Source organism: Eumetopias jubatus, unplaced genomic scaffold (assembly GCF_037043125.1).
Source record: "Eumetopias jubatus isolate StellerSeaLion01/CBP00866 unplaced genomic scaffold, mEumJub1_p1.0 scaffold_1, whole genome shotgun sequence".
NCBI lineage: Eukaryota > Metazoa > Chordata > Mammalia > Carnivora > Otariidae > Eumetopias > Eumetopias jubatus.
The window spans coordinates 142,194,907-142,207,714 of NW_028274807.1; the positions used below are offsets into that span (position 1 = coordinate 142,194,907).

The 12,808-nt window shown below is 37.6% G+C and overlaps 1 protein-coding gene and 1 pseudogene across 1 annotated transcript in view; both read left to right on the forward strand.

The window, feature by feature from the left end:
* RBMS3 (RNA binding motif single stranded interacting protein 3) overlaps nt 1-12,808 on the forward strand; it is a 1,335,892-nt gene that overhangs the window by 647,292 nt on the left and 675,792 nt on the right. The gene's annotated exons all lie outside the window — the stretch shown is intronic.
* LOC114212373 (U2 spliceosomal RNA) lies at nt 6,194-6,294 on the forward strand (annotated as a pseudogene).

Consider the following 12,808-nt stretch of genomic DNA (forward strand, 5'->3'; position numbering starts at 1 on the left):
ATATTGACATACCAAAATAAAATTTGTCTAAGACTAATTTGGTGTGCAGTTTTACACTTTTATCATTCCCTTACTCATGACCAGATTTAGTTTATTCTTTGAAATTCACTCTTTTTTTTCCCCAGATGTTTTTTAGAGGTAAAAAGAGTTCAGAAGAAACTCAGTCCAATACGAAAAAGTCCTAGATCAAAATATGATAGATCTAAAGGAAAACCTATCGAGTTTGAGTACTGTGACATTTATTCTTGTCTAAAAGGTTTATGTGGGTTGCTAATTTGTTTTCAGCTTAACAAAACTAAGCTATGATAGGTCTGAACAATGACATATTCAGAAAGCAAGCACAATCTGATGAAAGAAATTTAAAAATTTTTTATCCTTATATTTCATTATGTGCCCTGAATGGGATATTCTTTAGGAGATCTGTAGTAGCATGATGAGTTTTGTTTGGTATCTTTCTCTGGTTTTAGTCTTTATCTGAACCAATGAGCTTTAACTCTTCTATAGTGAAAGTCTCACTCAATCTATCCTTAGCGTGACAGGCTAAGGAATGGATAATGAATTTACAACCATTCAGAAGCCACAGAGGCAAAACATATATAAGCTATTATTATTTGCAAAGAAAAGACAAGAATCAATAAATATCTAAAATACACACACAGATACATGAAAATAAAGGTAACTAGACATGATAATTAAGAAATGTAACAAATTATACAATGCGAAAGGGATTATATATTTGCAGTCTGAAGATTTGAGAAGGAATACTTCTCCCTCCTGACTATAAAAGGTCAAAGAATACAGTGGTGTCACATCACTTAAACTACATAGTTCATCTTCCAGAGGTAACAGAAGAATGTTTTACTCACCTTCAGTTTTCTTCTTACAAGACTACACTTGTTCCATCCACTTATGGAAAGAACAGCTTGTCTTATTACCCTCCAGTGGAAATGAGTTATGAGCCTTTTATCTGGAGTTTACAGGGCAGGTTTAACTTCTTTATAGTTGAATTACAGTGATGAATACAATATCTAATTTCATCTTAGTTATTTTTTTTCAAGAATTCCTCTTCCTGTTCTGATTTGTAGGTTCATACAAGATAATAATGGGAGAGATCAAATTACCCCATGTGGGATCCTGTTAAACACTTTAGTATTGTTCTGAAAGTCTTTGGTATTAATTTCCTGTTTTTTTCTTCTGTTCCTGTCAATCCAACTAGAAAAACCAGGCATTGGTGACATTCATAACAATTTGGTATCTTTACTATGTTTCAGAGAAAAGTTTGCATTTTATGCAGTACCCAGCTTAAAATGATCACTCATGGCTTAATTGAGCTTTTTCTTAGGTTTTTAAAATAGGTGGTCAGGAATCTTGTGAACTAGGAATATAAGAACTAAGCTCCCTTGGGCATCAGTTGTGAGTTGAAATGATGTCACACAGAAGTGCCACAGGTCCTACCCTGGGTACTGTAAGCATTCGTAGTAGACACATATTGCATAAGAAAAGTGGATGACCTTATGTATCAGCCGGCTGATATCTCACTTTTTTAAAGCCCTCAAACTGCAAGGTCCTCATTGTTTTAACTCATCAAATCCAGGAGCTCCTTTCCATGAAATATGTTGTCCCCTGACACTGATTAACAATTACTTCTGAGCGATTACCTTTGGGTGATCAGATAGCATTTGTGATTTGCCCAAAGTCACAACCAATGTAGGCAAGCATAGGATAACTTCTGTCTATTGGCATGTCATTATTTTATTCACATATTTATCATTTATCGAGTGTGAACTGTGGGCCAGGTAGTGTGCTACGTGCCAGGGATACAAAGTTGAGTGAGACAAGATCCCAGACCTCCAGAGGCTTATAGTAAGTAATAAATATGCAAATCAATGATTACATTACATTTTTATCAGTGCTATAATAGAAGCATGAACAGAATGCTGGGAGAGCATAAGGGCATCAAAAATCAGATTCAGGGAAAATCCCCTGGAGGAACCCATATTTAGACTGAATTTTGAAGAACAGGTGGGATTGCTAGTTAAAGAAGCAATGAGACAGCATTGTAACCTGTAAAAAGTCAAGGAGACATGAACCAGCACCAGGTATTTGAGTCATGACAAATATTTCAGCATAGCTTGAAGGGAGCTGAGGTGTAGGTTGTAGGTATGGAAGTTAAGGGTAAAGCCAGAGGCCAGATCCCAAAAGAAGCTAAGCTGAGCATATGACACTATAATTTGAAACAAAGGGGTGTAGGTTAAGGGAGGATTCACCCTGCCCATCCCTAGCATTCGGGCATTATGGTGACTCCATGACACAGCCACAAAACCCTTCCCTTGCTTCGTTGGGAGCATTCGATGTGGGTTTGGGGAATGACCTTCAAAGTAAAGGCAGGCCTGTCTCCCTGAATGGAATTCATATACCAACCGCTAAGAGAATATCTTCTTCTTTGTCTCATTTCAATTGTATTTTCCCTCTTGAGTTCTGGGAGCCTGCTCAGCCCTGCTTACTAGTTCTTATGACCAATTTTCCTTTGACTTATACTAGTTTTCCACTATGTATGAAGAGGCAGAGGTGCTGTCAGGGAGGTAGGGCAGGTGATGACTCGGCCAGTTAACGCCCTCTCCCCATAAAACCCTTTCTGCTTGACCTTCCTGCACGAATATTCTGGCAAGCACATGGTAAAAATTAAAAAAAGAATCTGTTTTGAGATTCTGGAGCCTCAGATTTCAGGTTTTAAACCTGGTATTGACCAGAATAGTCTTTGAGATTTTACTCAAGTCAGTCAGCCTCTCTGAGCTTTCTGAACTTTCTGTCCCTACTATGTAAAAGGAAGCAACTGACTTATTTCATCAAGACCTTTCCTCTAAGTCCATGGATTGTGCTTCCTCATGTGAGACAGCCAGTCGTCTATCTAGATCACCTTTACATAAGATGCAGGGTTACTTTTCGGTGAGAACACAATTGACTGGATGGGAAGGGGCAGAGGTTCTACAAAATAGGAGGATTTTATAAATTGAATTCTCTGAGAGGTTCAGAATGCCTGGTTTTATTTTAACTCTTAAAAACCAAACTCCTTGCAAATGGTCTCAGGGAATTTCATTAAAAAAAAAAAAAAGTTCTCTCCAAAGGTGAAAGGAGCCGTTCATTGTTTAATAAACTGGATAATCTTCCTTAGAAACATTCTAAGGTGTATAAATGGAGACATTTATGCTATCACAGAGAAAAATTTGCAGATAGACCATGCATCACTTGGAGATGCTTGATCCCTGGAGATAATAATCAGAGGGAATTTTATTCACTTACAGACAAATATTTTTACAAGAAGCATTTGCAAGCAGGTTGATTTTCTATTTTATGTTAGCTACTTATTAGCAATGTCATGGCTTTGCTATTCAGGCAACTTGGGAGTTGTCGGAAATGCATTGGAGAAAGGATATTGTTTTTAGTTATGAATTAAGAGTTTGAATAAATACAGTTTTTTTTTTAATGGAAAGCTACTAAGAGATACTGAAATGCCAGATTAAAATACCCTTTCCCAGAAAGGTGAGGTAAATAGAATGTGGCATATTGAAAGGAATAGACTTTGAAGTCAGAGAGGATGGGATATGGATCTTGTCTCCATTGTTTTTATTTCCAAGATCTTGGGAAAGTCTTTGAGCTTTGTCTTCTGAGCTGCAGTAACAGAAAGTTTTAAGGAAATGATTGAGTTAAGATTTAAAAGACTTAGCCAATTTAGGAAACAAATGATCTCCTATTCATGTCATGGGGCAGGAATCTGAAGACAGAATTCTCTAGAGTTTTTCCTTCATTTACAACCTAAATAGCCTCCAAATACTCCCTTTGCATCAAGTATTTTATTGTACCAGACAAATGTTCCCCAATTTTTTATAATATAGTAGCCCTTTTTCATTGAAATATATGATCCTAAGAACTTCCTTAGGGATTAAAATAATTATTTTTACATTATTATCTGGTGTATAATAAAATGAAATAGCAAGACAAATTTTTACTCTTTCCCTTTTAACAAATGATAAACCTGTAATTTACCTCAAAGTTAAATTTTTGAGAAATGTATATGGAAAAATATAAAAGATATAATAATAATTTGACCACAGGAAGATTTCTGATTACAGTGTGTTTTGTGTGGCTGAATTTTATAATTTCTAGAAGTTGTTTCTAAGTGATGAAATAAGGTATGAATTTCAGGTTGTGAGCTTTCTCTAATTGTTGCATGTTGCTGGTGAATACAGCTTTTTATCCCTTATATGTGAAGACCCAAATTGGAAATATGTCAACGTGCATGTTTTTTTCTTCTTACAGTTGACTATGAAATGCTAGAGTCATCTTGATGTATTATGTAAGATGAACGCAAATTGTATTTCAACATCAGTGCTCCATATGCTTCCTGCCTTTTAACTGGCGCTCCATCGTGGATATAAATAATCAGTTACATGACTCAAAATGAAAGCCATTTATACACTTACGAAGGTTAAAGCCACCAAGCTGGCTAGAGGTGTTCAGCTTAGGAACTGGAGCCTGTCATTTGTCCCTTCTCTTCTGACTGCTATGCCCCTTTACTCAGTAGCATGTAGTGGTTCTAAGTGTTTTCCTTTTAAGAAGAAAAACTGCTTACTACATTATTTTATTTGCATTTTAGGGATTTTTAGAAATTAGACATTATAAAAGATTCCAATAGTGGCTATAATGACAAGACAGCCCAGGAACACATGATAAGAAAGTGGAAAAATAATTAACAGTGGTATCTCCAGGCACTATGGTTAGAGTTTTCTAGAATTTTCTGCAGGATACCCCCCCTGTAAAGAGTTCTTTTCTCTTCTTTTCTACTTCCTTCCTTTCCTTTTTTCCTACCTCTTTCCTTTTTTGGGTCAACCAGCATTTACTGTATCCGTACCAAGAACCAGACATCATACAAAGCACTAAGGATACGAGAAGTTAAAATGTTTCTAATCTAGTGGAAATGTTTTCTATTTCTTTGCTTTTAATTTACTCAGAAGTTTTCTTTATTTACATAAAAATATATGAATTCTAATTAAGCTATAATCACATTGGATGCTTTAAAAAGCAGTAATATTCTGGAACCTTTATTACCCAATGTAAGACTCCACATGGCATAGACATGATTAAAAGATTCATTCTTTAACATTCAAGTAGAACTGGTGAATAGAAGGAGTTCACTTTATGAATAGAAAATCTTAGTCTTGCTATTCTTGACTACAGTTCTCTTAAACTACCTAGTTTAGATCAAGTCAGTTGCCATGCTAATCATTTTTCATATGTGGAAGAAACAATGGCCACACTCCAGCTACTGGTTTTTCTATTTTAGGAAATATGTCATGTAAGGAAACCCCACTATATGCAAAAGATTTGTAGATAGCTCCTTGGAGTTAATTTCTGTGAGCATTAGAAGGTACTTAAACCCCAAACCACAGAGAGGGTTTATAAATGATTGCCATAAGCTCTTTAGCCACTTACTTCAATACAGTAGCACCCCTTTGCCATTAAATGGATAGTGTAGAGAATTTGTGGGGATGCTTAGAACTCTGGAGCAGCCCATTGTTTGAAGATTATGTTTCTGATGCTTCTTGCTAGAAGTCATTTATTTGCCTAATAGATGTTAGCTGAGTGCATACAGTGTGACAAGAACTGGACTTGGCATCGCCATGGAGAACATCATATTCTAGGCTCATCCTTTGGAACTGAGCAGAAGTTGGTGCTGTTAATGTCAAGAGCAAGTCAAGAAAGAACGAGGCTCAGACAGAATGTCACTTGTAGAATCTGAGGGTGCTGCCCTGATATCAGATGTCCTACATCCATCAGTGATTATCATGAGTATAGAAGTCTCGTTTGTATCTAAATTATTTTTTCCAAATGAAAATTGAAATATACTTCAGTCTATTTTTCTCATATAAAGTTGATTTTTGTAACAGGAGCACATAACACAATAGAATTTACACTTGCTGAATTATCTCTATCGTAGTAAAAAACAAAACAAACCAAAAAACAGACCAAAAACCAAAGCTATCCACTAGCTCATATTTTTCCTTTAATCTTTTGAATTTGGGGACAAAGCAGTGTTGATAACTGTCAACTTGTGACTAGGGTAAGTGGAAGGTGGGAAATGCTGAGATTTCAGTCTTCTGCATTATTTACATGATCCTCATCTTTATATGACCTAATCACTTCTTGGCCTTTTGGCTCAGATCAAGTGTAGTATCTGATCTACATAAACATGACCTAAAATTCATGTTTAGCTCCAGTAGATCGGGTGAAATTAACAGTTGAAAGAAACAAAAGTCAGAGGCCATATGTAACATGTCTGTTGTGTTCTTGGCTCCTTTCTTTCTCTCTCCTCTTCTGAAATGTGTTCTTCTCAGGTGTATACGTTCTAGATGAAATTTTTAAAATCACCTATTTAATATCTCTTAATGACTTTCACACCCTTTTTATCATTTCCCCCATGACTTGCATTTAAGCATAGCAACAATTTCAGGCATAAAAGAAGCTTCTTCAGACATTATGCAGTTGTAGGCATTTTTTGGAAAGCACTAGTGAAGCCAGTAAAATGGCACACCCAGTCAGGTATTACCCTTGTTCAAACAGGGCTCTGAAATGGGGTCTGTTTCCTTGGATTCGCCCACTCCATGTGGGAATAAATTCACTGCAAGATAAATCACTATCTTTCACAAGACTCAGAGATTTTATTTTTTTTTATTTTTGTTTTTATTTTCAACTCTGGACTTTATTAAGAGGGCAAAGAAACTCACTGGAGTGGGAGTAACATGGATTCTACTATGTGGTGGACTTAAATGAACTTTATGAACACTGACTTCCACCTTTCGTTTCCCTCAGGAGGGACCGCGTTGGAACCATCAGTCACTGTGGCACAGCAGGGAGGCACAGCATTTTGATCTGGTCTGGATTCTTCTTTCTTGGATCCCTTGTCTGTCCCTTTTCAATTTGCAGGGCTCTTGTGAGCTTCTTATAGTTAAGGCCTTACAACTATTCATAGATGATGCATGGTTTTGACGGATAAGGTTTACGTTTGCCTCAAGCACCAGGTCTTTATACGTAGTTGGTTCTTTTTCAAGACTCATGGCTTCCCTCTGTGGCTCACTTGCTAGATAACCTGGAATGGCCACATCCTGGGCTCTGTTCAGAGATGTCTGCCTCCATGTGCTGTATTTTTAGCCTCGGAACTTATCTCTCCTGTGTTGCTGTAGTGGGTAGGATTGTTTGGACAGGAAGAGTCACTTCCTTGTTATGTTCTGCCAGCATTGTGGAGCTCCCTGCCTTTCCCACGTGCCCTCTCCTGATGCCTCCCACCCCTGCACTACGGGTTAATCACTTCCCTCACACCATCTTGCAGAGGTCAAGAGCTTTTCCCTCTCTTAATTCTTTTCTCCTCCCCTTTTCCTCACTTCTCATTCCTTCCTTCTTTTACCCTTTCCTAGTCTGCCTGCCTGCCTTTTTCACATTATTTCCTTCTTTTCCTTTCCTTTTTTTTTTGAAAAGTCTCTGTTATTATTTTTCTTCTACTTTTATTTCTTTTCTGTTATGAAAACTGGATCCCAACTTATGAGGATTTATCCCACACATGCAGATCCTTTGCACACAGTTGAAAGGATATGTGCCAATAATTATGGATTGCAGCATTGCTTTTAATAACAGCAGTTTGTGAACAACTCAAATGTTCATCAGTAGGGACATGTTGACTAAACTATGGCATGTCCATATAACGGAACACTATGCAGCTATAGACAATAATTGGGAAGCACACTATGTATTAATTTGGAAACATCTCCAAGACATTTTATTAGGTAGAAAAAAGCAAAGGGCAGAACAATTTGTACTTTATATTTCCGTTCGTGGAAAAAAAAAAAGTGGTGTGTGCATGGAGGGTGGGTGAATAAGATTCTATTTTTTGCTTGTTTATTATAACTAGTAAACACACAAAGAAATTTGTATAGGAAACACAGGGAGTTGCTCATGGGTGTCAGGGGACGGGTAGACTGAGGAATAGTGAGAAGAGATTTCATTGCCATATCTTTTTGTATTTACTAAATTTAAAAAACATGTTAATATATTATTTATCCAAAAAATTAAATATAGTAATGTCATCCTCAGAAGTCAAAGTAAGTTTCAGGTGAAAGAAAACTACTGACATATTAAGTGTTAAAAAATGTACAAAGAATTCGCACAACTGGGTATATTGGTCCAAACCCATGGGTGTCCTTCTCACATATACAGACAACACATAGTTGCTTATGGTTTGAACCATGTAAAATTATCATTTTCATGAACAACAACAACAACAACAACAAAACCCTTGGATATTGGCAACTTCATATATTTTAATAGAATGTTTACCTTCATTAAGGCATCAAAACTCCATTACGGGTTTGCCTGAGCTCTTATGCCCTTAAGTATTACTACATTTCTCTTCTGTGCTCTTGAAACCCGTGGAGTCTGCTTTTATTCATTTACCTGGGCCACCTGGGTAGTACCATGAGATGTGACAATTCTATTCCTGAATTACCTTTCCGTCCCAACTTTATTAATTTTGCACATAGCTGTAGATTAAGCCCTCATGATCTATTACTGAGATTATAGTATTCTTCCAAGAAGTCACTCTGAATTCCAGGCTTTCCTTTTGGGTCTAACGTCCTCATTGACACCAAATTTATCTTTCTACAAGGCAGTTTGGGTCATGTTACTCCTGAGTGAATTCATCCTGTATTAGCCAGGGTTCTCCAGAGAAGCAGAACCAATTAGCACTAGGGAACTGTTATTCATCACTTTGGAGTGCTTTTTAGAGGATAAGAGAATGCAATATCAGTCCCTGCATCTTACTTGTTGAGTATTTTCCTTCTTCTTTTATCAATAAATGATTATTCATGACCAAAGAAGAGAAGAAAATGGTATCATTTAGCAGTGTGCTAACTTAGTGGGACCTACTCTGGTTTAGTCTATTATAACATCAGTATGTCTTGCTAATGGCCCTATACAATGCAGTGCCCTTCAACTCTTTTCAAAGAGTGCCCCTCCATTCAAACAATGCAGCACATTCAAATGGTTTAGTCCTACTATAAAATCTTTGGCTACTGTCCATTGGATTTAAGAAATGAGCAAATTTTCCACCGAAACTAGGAGTATGTGACAGTGGGCATGACTGAAGGTTGAAATGAAGTCTTTAAGAACCATGAAGTAGTGATTATTTGTTAGAAGTGCTAGATCTCTGTTCATCATAAATGTGTATAAGCTAAAGTGAAAAAATAAAGCTTACACAAGATTAAACAACATATATATATATGTAGTTACTAAATATAAATATATATATATTTAGTATTATATAATTCCTTTTAAATTGTACCATTCCCCACCACCCAATTCATCCCAGAATTAGTGTTGATCTGTTGCTTTCCACAGATCACATAATAATAGTTAATGACTTAAAAACTCTGGAATATGTCCTTATTTTCCCCAGCCTCTGGGTAAGTTTGTTGGCAGCTAATGCCCCATGGCCTAAAAAGTACTCTCTCCTTTCCTCACTACATTAGCTTCTGTTTATCTTTCTAATCTCAATTCAGCCCTCCTTTCTTCACCCACCCCTTCCCTGGCCTCCTTGCCTGGGTCAGATCCTCCTGTGTAGGTGCTCAAAGCACTGCTTCCTTGTCACAATTTCAAGTTCACATTTCTTTATATGATTATTTCATTAGTCTTCATTCCTCACTAATACAAAAGCCCCATCAAGCTGAGGATAGTCTTCAATTCACTACTGTGTCATTAGTTCCTAATATAGGGTTTTGCATGTAATAGACACTTAATAAATGTTTTTTTAAAAATGTACGACCGTTTAGATCACAAAATACTAATTTTCAGCTAGAGGTGAGCATTCTGGGTATCTTTATTAAATGTATACTAGATTATGATTTTATCAATTTTCTGAAATTCAAATCAATGTTATTACATTATTCAGAAAAGTAAATTCACTGCCAGTATATAGGTAACATGGGTGTTTTTGGTTTTTTCTCTTTCTTCCTTTCTTCCTTTCTTCCTTTCTTTCTTTCTCTTTCTTTCTTTCTTTCTTTCTTTCTTTCTTTCTTTCTTTCTTTCTTTCTTTCTTTCTTTCTTCTTTCTTTCTTTCTTTTTTTTTTTAAGATTTTATTTATTTGACAGAGAGAGACACAGCGAGAGAGGGAACACAAGCAGGGGGAGTGGGAGAGGGAGAAGCAGGCTTCCCACGGAGCAGGGAGCCTGATGCGGGGCTCGATCCCAGGACCCCGGTATCATGACCTGAGCCGAAGGCAGATGCTTAAGGATTGAGCCACACAGGCACCCCAGGTGTTTTTGGTTTCTAATTCCACAACATATTATATATATTTTCTATATATAATTCAATTAAAATTTCTCCAGATTTTTAAGAGAAAAGAACCCTTTCTGGTTTTAGGTCTTTGGCATACCCACATCTTCATGAACCACATACAAATGTAAGCATAAGGGCTTTAAGATGTATATACAATTCTCCCGAGCTCATGGTATAATTAAAATTTGGATGGGCAGGTGCCTCAGAGGTCCCAGTAATTTAATTGGTGTTGTTCTAATATCAGAATCTGAAATTTAAAAATCATGGCTGATTCTATAGTCAGTATGTGTCCAATGTATATCCAGTGAAAGCCATGAATTAATTCCCCACGAATTTATAAAAAGACTTAGAATGAAATGAAAAGAAAAAAAAGAAACCAAAAGAAATAATATATTAAGAGTTGATTCATAGACTAGCATCGTAGAAAACTGGACAAGGTTTAGAGAAATCTCTTATCCTCTGCCCTGCGTATGTGCATAGGCCACTGCACAGTATTGACTAGGCAGATTTATCATTGTCTCAATTCACTAATCCAAAGAAAATTAAGTGTTTCAGTGTGCCATTCCTTGAGCAAGCATAATGCTTAATTAAGCACAGACCCAGCATCTGATTGATGAACTGGTCCTCTACTCCCTCATGGAAATTTCAAAATGTTGTTCTTGACCTAAAGAAATCATGATTGAATCAGAAAATTTGAACCCTTTGTCACATTCACAGGATACTTTAAAAATGTATTCATTCCTCCAACTTCTAGAACGATTCATCCTATGCAACTATTCTAATCTTTGTGACATTCACATCATCCTCAGTGACGTCTAATAGACTAGGCATTCAGCGCTCAAAGTCTCCACACCATAGACATTAAGCAGCGTCTGAACAAAGCACCAACTCAACACTTAGAACTGTTGCTTATTTGGGCCCTGAATACCTGAAGTTCAAGTATACCGCTATGTGGTATTTTGGTCCCTATTTCTCCACTGTAAAAATCTGCCTTCCTGGATTCTCATTGTCCTGTTTTCAGAGTGGGCGTTTGTTTATAGGTGCCAGTGTGGTTTGTAATTCCAATTATGTTTGTCACTCAATAGCTTCTGCATTCAACCACCCATGTACTGGATACACTTTGGAATAAGTAATACTTAATAAGTAATATTTTAAGCTAAACTGCTTCATCTAATTTATGAAATCATTTGGGCTGGAAGAGTCCTACAGTGAAACAGCTAGTGCATCCCCTGTTCTAGAATAGTGGGATGGATTTTTATTGTCTATAAAATCCATTCTGGGTGGGTATCTATTCTCAGCCTTCATTATCTCCAGTGATAGCAATTCCACAGCCTCCCTTGGCAGCCTTCCCTATTGCTGAACTAGCCTTGCTTATTAATCCTATAATAATACCTTATGTTCTCTAAATATTGAAGCAGTGCCTAAGTTCCCCATGCTAACTCATTCTTCCCTGACCACCCCGTGAAATGCTTCTAGAGGAGGAATAATTATGTAAGCACACAGCACCAAATGATGTGTTGTGCAGCCTTGTCCTGAGGCATTCTGCAAGGGGCTTGTTAGGATGGACGTTGTCAGTCCATAGAAAATTAAGCTATTAAATCTGCAGCACCAGGGTGGTGATTGAATTGCTTGTGCCACTGGGATGAAATTGCTTTGCAGACATATGGATTTCACCGCCAGTGGTGTTCTTCCCTTCCTACGTGCTCTAATTGTAGCATTAGATTAATGCTTTGATTTGAGGGCTATCTTGGCATGTTTTTGCTAGTGTGGGGATGAGGGTATTGGCTGGACCTGTCCTAGGAGAGTGTGGTCCAAGAATTGACCCAGAAAAAAAATGGGGGATGGTGATTAGATGAGGAGCATCCTCACCCATTTTTCATCAGTCTGTGCACTACCCATTGTTGGCACTGTTACCTCCTTGACTTTCTTTGACCATTTCTGAGCTCCTAATACCCAGCCTCTGGATTCTTTGCTTGTGCTGGCAAAGAACTTGGGACTTTCTTCAGAGGATTGCTCTTGGGCTGCTGGAAAGCTGAGGTCCCTAAGAGTTCATGTCCTCTCTGGTGTGTATGAAAGCCCAGCTCTTTTGTCTTAGGTTGGGATAAACTCTAACGTGCAGCTTGCAGCCTCTAGTTCCCTAGTGGGATCAAACTGAAGCTACCCTCTATAGCACTTCACTAGAAAAACTACTCCTGCTTGGCTTTTACCCCATTCCTGTTATGCTGCTCCTTCCACCCCGCCCCCCCCCCCCCCGCCCTCCACCACCCCAACCAAGGTCCTTACCAGTTTATCCCAGGAACTCTTCTTTAATAAATCTTGCCCATCCTCATCTAGGACTTCGCTTGTAGGGAGCCAAACTCAAGACACCAGTGCTTGTTCTGTGATCTGCCTCGAATGTGGCAGTCAGACTCCTTAGCCTCATGTGGT